The sequence below is a fragment of the Dasypus novemcinctus genome, chromosome 30 (genome assembly GCF_030445035.2).
Source record: "Dasypus novemcinctus isolate mDasNov1 chromosome 30, mDasNov1.1.hap2, whole genome shotgun sequence".
In the NCBI taxonomy this organism is placed as follows: domain Eukaryota; kingdom Metazoa; phylum Chordata; class Mammalia; order Cingulata; family Dasypodidae; genus Dasypus; species Dasypus novemcinctus.
This window is the reverse complement of record NC_080702.1, coordinates 33,676,220-33,683,855: the sequence shown is the minus strand read 5'-3', so window position 1 is coordinate 33,683,855 and position 7,636 is coordinate 33,676,220. Positions and strand designations below refer to the sequence as shown.

The 7,636-nt window shown below is 35.7% G+C and overlaps 1 pseudogene; it reads left to right on the top strand.

Moving 5' to 3' along the window:
• LOC131276768 (olfactory receptor 7A10-like) lies at positions 1–955 on the top strand (annotated as a pseudogene).
• Positions 956–7,636: the final 6,681 nt, after the last annotated feature.

Here is a 7,636-nt window from a genome sequence, read left to right as displayed (position 1 = left end):
ATGGGACCGGGAAATCAAACGCAAATTTCCGAATTTCTTCTCCTGGGATTTTCAGAGGATCCAGAAGTGCAGCCCCTCCTCTTTTGGCTGTTCCTGTCCATGTACCTGGTCACCATCTTTGGTAACCTGCTCATAATCCTGGTCATCATCACTGACTCTCACCTCCACACACCCATGTATTTCTTCCTCTCTCACCTGTCCCTTTGTGACATCTGTTTATCCTCCACCACTGTCCCAAAGATGCTGGTGAACATTCAGGCACAGAGCAGAGTCATAAGCTATACAGGCTGCATCTCCCAGATGTACTTTTTCATACTCTTTGTAGGGTTGGATGACTTCCTCCTGGCTGTGATGGCCTATGATCGCTTCATGGCCATCTGCCATCCCCTTCACTACACAGTCATCATGAACCCCCAGATCTGTGTCCTGATGGTTCTGGGGTCCTGGGTCATGAGTGTTATGCATTCTTGTTTACAGGGGTTAATGGTGTTACAGCTATATTTTTCTACACATATAGAAATCCCACACTTTTTCTGTGAACTTCGTCAAATGGTCCTACTCGCCTGTTCTGACACTTTTTTCAATTACTTAGTAATGTATTTACTAGCTGGAGTTCTGGCTGGGGGTCCCCTTGCTTGGATCCTCTTCTCTTACTCTAAGATCATTTCCTCCATACATGGAATCTCATCAGCTCAGGGGAAGTATAAAGCATTTTCCACCTGTGCATCTCACCTTTTAGTGGTCTCTATTTTATTGTACCAGCATAGGGGTGTACCTAAGTTCTCCTGCTTCACACAACACACATTCAGGGGCATCAGCCTCAGTGATGTACACTGTGGTCACTCCCATGCTGAACCCTTTCATCTACAGTCTGAGGAATAAAGACATAAAGGGGGCTCTGAAAAAATGCTTTGGAGGAAATTCTGGAAATTGTCATTTGCTCCGTGGTGGCTGAAAAGCTGTTTTAGCAACTTTCAAATCCTCAGAACTGGAAATCTTCTTTCTTTAGTCAGGTCATAAATGCAGACCTGCCAAGAGACCAGGTGACCTCAAATATGATGAAGTAAAATTTCAATCAAACAGAGTGTTATGAGATCAACTTTCAATTTTTGATGATAAATGTTATCTCCTTGACATTGCTAGCTTCAGGTCCATGTTAAAGGAGATTATTTTTTTAACTGTATGCAGGAATGTTTTGCATTTATTATATTATTTTATTGTATCAATTTTATGATTTGTTTGAAAACTTCCAGGGCTGCCTATGAATATGACTCTTAGCTCCCTCTGTAAAGAATATATTCCTCACTTCTAAGAGCTCAGCATGCCTGGACATGCCAGTAATGATGTTTAACAGAAGTTTCAAAAACTGGGACATTTCTGCTATAACCATACATGCTTTACTATCTTGTTTATCAGCAAAATTAATCATATCAGCCTTTTTTAGGCCCTTATGCACTAACATTTTATACAGTTTTTCTCTAGTCACAGAAATCCATTCTCTGTCTGTGCTTTCCACAACAACTATTAAAAACACAGTGTTAGTATGGTAAATTTCCCTTAGAGATTCTTGGCCACCAAATAGCCCACATTAGGAATCATGCATTATTTTTTTCCCATTAAACTTTATTTATTATTTTTTAATTTATTTATTTTTACCTTTTAATTTTAAAATTTTTTGAAGATATGTAGATCACCAAAATATTACATTAAAAAATATGAGTTTCACATATACCCCACACTCCACTCCCCCACTCCTCCCACATCAACAACATCATTCATTATTGTGGCACATTCATTGCCTTTGGTCAATACATTTTGGAACACTGCTGCACTGTGTGGATTATAGTTATACTGATATTTACCCTCTCCCCTAATACTTTCAGTCGGTTATGGCAGGATATATAATGTCCAGCATCTGTCCCTGAAATATCATTTAGGACAACTCCAAGTCCCATAAATGTCCCCACCATCACATCTCCTCTACCTTCTCCCTGTCCTCAGCAACCACCATGACCACTTTCTCCACATCAATGCTACCATTTCTTCCATTACTAGTCACAATATTTCTATAGTAGAATATCAGTAAGTCCACTCTAATCCATAATTTACTCCATATTCCTGTGAAACCAGGGATGGTGATGTCCACTCTACCTCTATATCAAGAGGGGCTTAGGTCACACATGGTTGATTCATGTGATTCTCCTGCTTGGAGTTGCAGGCACTCTTGGTTCCCTGGTGTGGTGGTTAATCATCTTCACCTTCTTGTTAGCTGACCTGGGTAAGTCCAATGACTTACACTGATGAGGTTCAGAGCCAAGCTGGCATATGGCCAGTCCAGAGATTAAGGTCTCCTGAGTATACACCAACCACAGGTTCAGTAAAAATCACAGAAGAGGTATGTGTAGAAAGGTCACATCTGAGTTCAATTCTTTCTCACTCAGGAACAGAAATTGCAAAGTTTGATCCACTGATAAGGCACTCAACTCCAGAGCCACCTGCCATGCCTGAAGAACCTGTGTGTCTCATAGCCCTCAGGATCACTAGTACCTGGGGTTCCATCTTCTTTGGCTGTCTCTGGGATCCTGCTGTGTTGTGTGTAAGTGCAACCCATCTGATGACCTCCTGACTTTTTTTAAAGACTCTTAGCCATATAAACACATTTGTCTTTACCACCACCACCCTTTATTCAAGGTCTTTTTCTAGCCTAAGAGTTACCACATGAGCAACTGCATGTTGCTCAAATCTAGCCACTCTCTAAGCCAAACTCAGCTTGTAAATGCATTGTCTCCCCCCTATGTGGGACATGACTCCCTGAAATTGAACCTCTCTGGTTCTGAGGGATTATTGACAATCACTATCAGGTGATTCAACTAAGAAACACGTGTTATTAACCACTTTCTCTAATACTTCCTATTGTAGGGGATGTATGCACAACTTCATTCATAGAAAATTGGTAGAGAATGGTAGTTTTCCCTGAACTACCCAACCCAACATTGACAACATTGTGCTTCTGGTGATTGAACAATCTCCAAATCCTGATGAACAGAATTCCCCTTCTCAGGGAGCAGATCCCCTTTCAGATACCTGGGTTTTCTGGTCTCCTCTGGTTCAGGCTAAGGGGTAGGAGAAGCATGTGTCAGAGCCCCTACCTCTGCTCTTGCCCTTGCTGATGGCCAAATTCCCACTGCCTTAGGTGCAGCATTTGCCTGGCTTGGATATCCTCTCTGAGGAACTATGTAGGCCACCTCCTTCCCAGTTCGTCTTGGGCGGTGCAGTAGCAGCTACCAGTGATGCAAACTTGAAAATTTTAAGCAGTAATTTTCAGGCAATGATGCAAACCTGAAACTTTTAAGCAATAATTTCACACTCCCTTGCCTCAGAGTCTTGGTAAAATGTAATTTTTCCCCTCTATTAGGGTGTTCCCTCTATGTATTTCACATGAGTAGGATCATGCAATATTTCACTTTTGTGCATTCATTATTTCACTTTTCCTGATGTCTTCAAGGATTATCCATATAGAAGCATGCAATTCCTTGGGGGAAAAATGGATCATCATTCCTATTATATTTCAAGCAATTTTATTGAGGTAAAATTCACATAACATCAATTAACCATTATAAACTGAAGAAATCAGTGGCAGTTAGTACATTCACATTATGGTGCAACCTCCACCTCTATCTAGTTTCCAACTATATTCATCATCCTAAAAGGAACCCAGATCCATAAAGCATTAACTCCCCATCCCTTCCTCTCACCAGTCCCTAACAAATACCCATCTGCACTTTGACTCTATGGAAATATCAACTATGAATATGTCTTATAAATAGATTCTTATAATATTTGAACCATTTGTGCCTGGCTTCCTTCACTAAGCATAATGGGTCCAAGATTCATCAACTTTCTAAAAAGTATGAGTTCTTCAACCATAATTGCTAATGATGTTGAACATCTTTACTTGTGCTTATTGGAAGTTTGTCTATCTTCTTTGGAGAAATATTTATTTGACCCCACTATCCATTTTGAAATTGTATTGTTTGTCTTTTATTACTGAGCTGTAGGAGTTCTGTGTCTAATCTGGGTATAAAACTCATAATTTACATGGTTTCCAAATATTTACTTCCATTTTGTATGTTGTCATTTCACAATTTTATTTTAATTAGAGAATTTGTGGATTTAAAGGAAATTATGTAGAAAGAAAGAGTTCCCATATTCAAGCTCTATTAACACCTTGCATTAATGTGATACATTTGTAATGATTGATGAATTATTATAACATTATTATTTTATGCCCATGGTTTACATCAGGGTCCACGATTGCATTGGATAGTCCTATGGCTGACTTTTAATCTTTCATTCTAAATATATAAACAACCTAAAATTTTACCTTTTAACTACAGTCAAGAACTTGCAAATAAATTTCCTAGTATGCATTTTATATTTATCCTCTGAATTAATGGGATATCTGCCAATTGTGAATATGTTGCCTTGGAAACTCATTTACAAACAGGTAATCTGAGTTTGTAAGAATGAAGTCAATTCAAAGGGTTTCCCTCTCTTCATCTTTCATTTTCCTTGAGTCACATCTAATTTACTGATTTACTCATGTCAATATGCATTTTCTTATTTTAAGCCATTACATCATCCATCTTTTTAATTGCAATGTCTATTCAAGATCTTGGTATGTAGACCATGATGAGATTTGTTAAACGGATTGAAAATAGTTCAGTTGACTGGTAAATATACAGTGGAGTCTGTATCTGAAGAAAACAAATTTGTTAAATTAGTGAAGGCCTTTCACCTGGAAAGAACTTCAAAATAATTATCTAAAAATGACCACACATCCTATTGTTAGCACTTTTTAAGCCTTTTATATATATGATCCCACTTAATATTCTGTAACTTTGATGTGATTAGTATCATTTTTCATTTATAACAGATGAGGAAGGAAGGGATTACATAAATTATGTTAACTAGCTTAAAAGTCACAGAGGTAGTTAAGAGGCAGAGGTAAGGTTCAAACCCCGCCTGTCTAAAGTGAGTACACTCCCTTAGGCATCACATAGTATTCACCCCAGTTAAACATGAGAGTAAACTAATTAAACCACACAGATTTCAGGATTTGTTTTGAATTAAACTCTACTTCTGAACAGATGCTCCCCAAACAAAGAATGTTTAGTCTCTGTTGCATGCAGCCGTCCCCCGAAAAAACAAAAGAATAAGACCCTAAATGGACAAGTTACTTTCCACAGTCAATTTACAGTTTTCAAATTCATATCCTCTCTACCTCTGGGAAATTGTTGTTTTTTAGTCAAAGTGATTATTGAGAAAACAGATTTCCTGAATATTTTAATTTCACTTGAGTTGATTGTTAATGAAGCTAAGGATATTTTCACGTTCATAATTATTTGCATTTTTTGCATTTTGAATCATTTGTTCACTTTCTATGATCGCTTAAAATTTTTAATACGTTTTATTCTTATTCACATATTTTTATTTTTTTAATTCAGTGAGTTGTAGGTTTAAAGAAATATCAAGTAAAAAACATAGTATTCCCTTGTATCAGTCTATTGTTGACATTTTAATTACTATGGTAACATTGTTACAAGTGAATAAGGAATATTCCAATTGTTCTATTAACTATAGTTCATAGTTTACATTAGGCTTCTTTTTTCACTTTTTTGCATCTATATTGTTACATTTTGGAATATCAAATATAATTTGAATATTTTCCTTAGTTTGTCATTTGTGAATGATTTTCTTTTTAATATTTTTACGTTCAGGTCTTCATGGGCTTAATTTTTAATTCCATCATTATATGCTCAACTTTATTTATTTCTCCTTTCTTCTCAGTTTGTGCATTCTAAGATGCCAACATCACCCTAATACCAAAGCCAAAGACTCCAAAAGAAAGGAAAATTACCAATCATTCTAATGAAACTAGATACTAAAATTCTCAACAAAAAACATGCTAATAATATTTAACAAAACAGCAAATTAATTACACACCACGACCAAGTCAGTTTCATCCGTGGTATGCAAGGATGGATCAACATAAGAAAAACAATGTAACACACCACATAAACAGATTGAAAGAAAAAAACACATGATAAACTCTATAGATGCAGGAAAAGCATTCAACAAAATACACCGTCCTTTCCTGATAAAAACATTGCAAAAGATAAGAATAGAAGGAAACTTTCTGAACATGATAAAAGGTTTATATTTAATAGGGTCATATTTAATAGTGAAATCCTAAAAGCTTTCCCTCTAAGACCTTTTAAGATAAGGATGTGCATTATCACTGTTTCTATTTAACATTATGTTAGAAGGGCTTGCTCAAGATCTTAAGAAAGAAAAAGATATAAAAGTCATCAAAAATGGAAAGGAAGAAGTAAAAATTTCACTATTTGTAGATGATGTGATTCTACACATAGAAAGCCCTGAGAAATGTATAACAAAGCTTCAAGAATTTATAAATGTGCTCAGTAAAGTTACAGGTTATAAGATCACTGTGCAAAAATCAGTAGCACTTCTGTACACCAATAATGACCCTTCTGAGGAGGAAATAAAGAAAAACATACCATTAATAATAGTAACAATCAAATATCTAGGAATAAATTTAATTAAAGTTATGACTTATAAACAGAAAACTACACAACACTGACAAAGGAAATCAAAGAAGACTTAAATAAATGGAAGAATATTCCATGCCCATGGATAGGAAGACTAAATATTATTAAAATGTCTCTCATATCCAAACTGATATATCCATTTAATGCAATCCGAATAAAAATCAACCCAGCTTTTTTTTTTCACTGAATTGGAAAAGATAACTATATATTTTATTTAGAAGGGCAAGACTCAAAAATAGCAAAAGATACATTAAAAATAAGAAAAGATGAGAGGAATCACAATACCTGACTTTAAAACATATTATAAACCTACAGTGGTCAACACTGTATTGGATCACTGTATTGGATGATATTGGATCATGGATAAACATACCGACCAATGGAATCAAATTGAGAGTTCTGATAAAGATCTTCACATATACAGTCATCTAATATTCAACAATGCCACTAAATTCACTCAGCTGGGATAGAATGGCCTCATCAACAATTGGTGCTTAGAGAACCAAATATCCGTATCCAAAAGAATAAGAGAGTATCCCCAGATAACACCTTACACAAAAATCAATGCAAGATGGATCAAAGATCTAAATATAAAATCCAAAACCATATGATTTTAGAAGATCATTTAGGGAAGATTCTACAGGCCCTTTTAATAGGAAATGGTTTCATGAACTTCACACCCAAAGCATGAACAATGAATGAAAAATATAAATGGGTTTCCATCAAAATTAAAAGCTTTTGCAAAGGATGTTGTCAAGAAAGGCAGTCTACCCAAAGGGAGAAATTCTTTGGTAACCATATATCTGATAAGAGCATAACATGGAGCATATATGAAGAAATCCTCACCTTGAAAATAAAAAGACAACCCATTTAAAAAGTGTACAATGTTAAAAGAAACTTCACCAAGGAAGAAATACAAATGGCTAAAATGCACATAAAAAGATGTTCAACATTACTAGCTAATAGGAATTGCAAATCAAAACTACATAAGATACAATCTTATA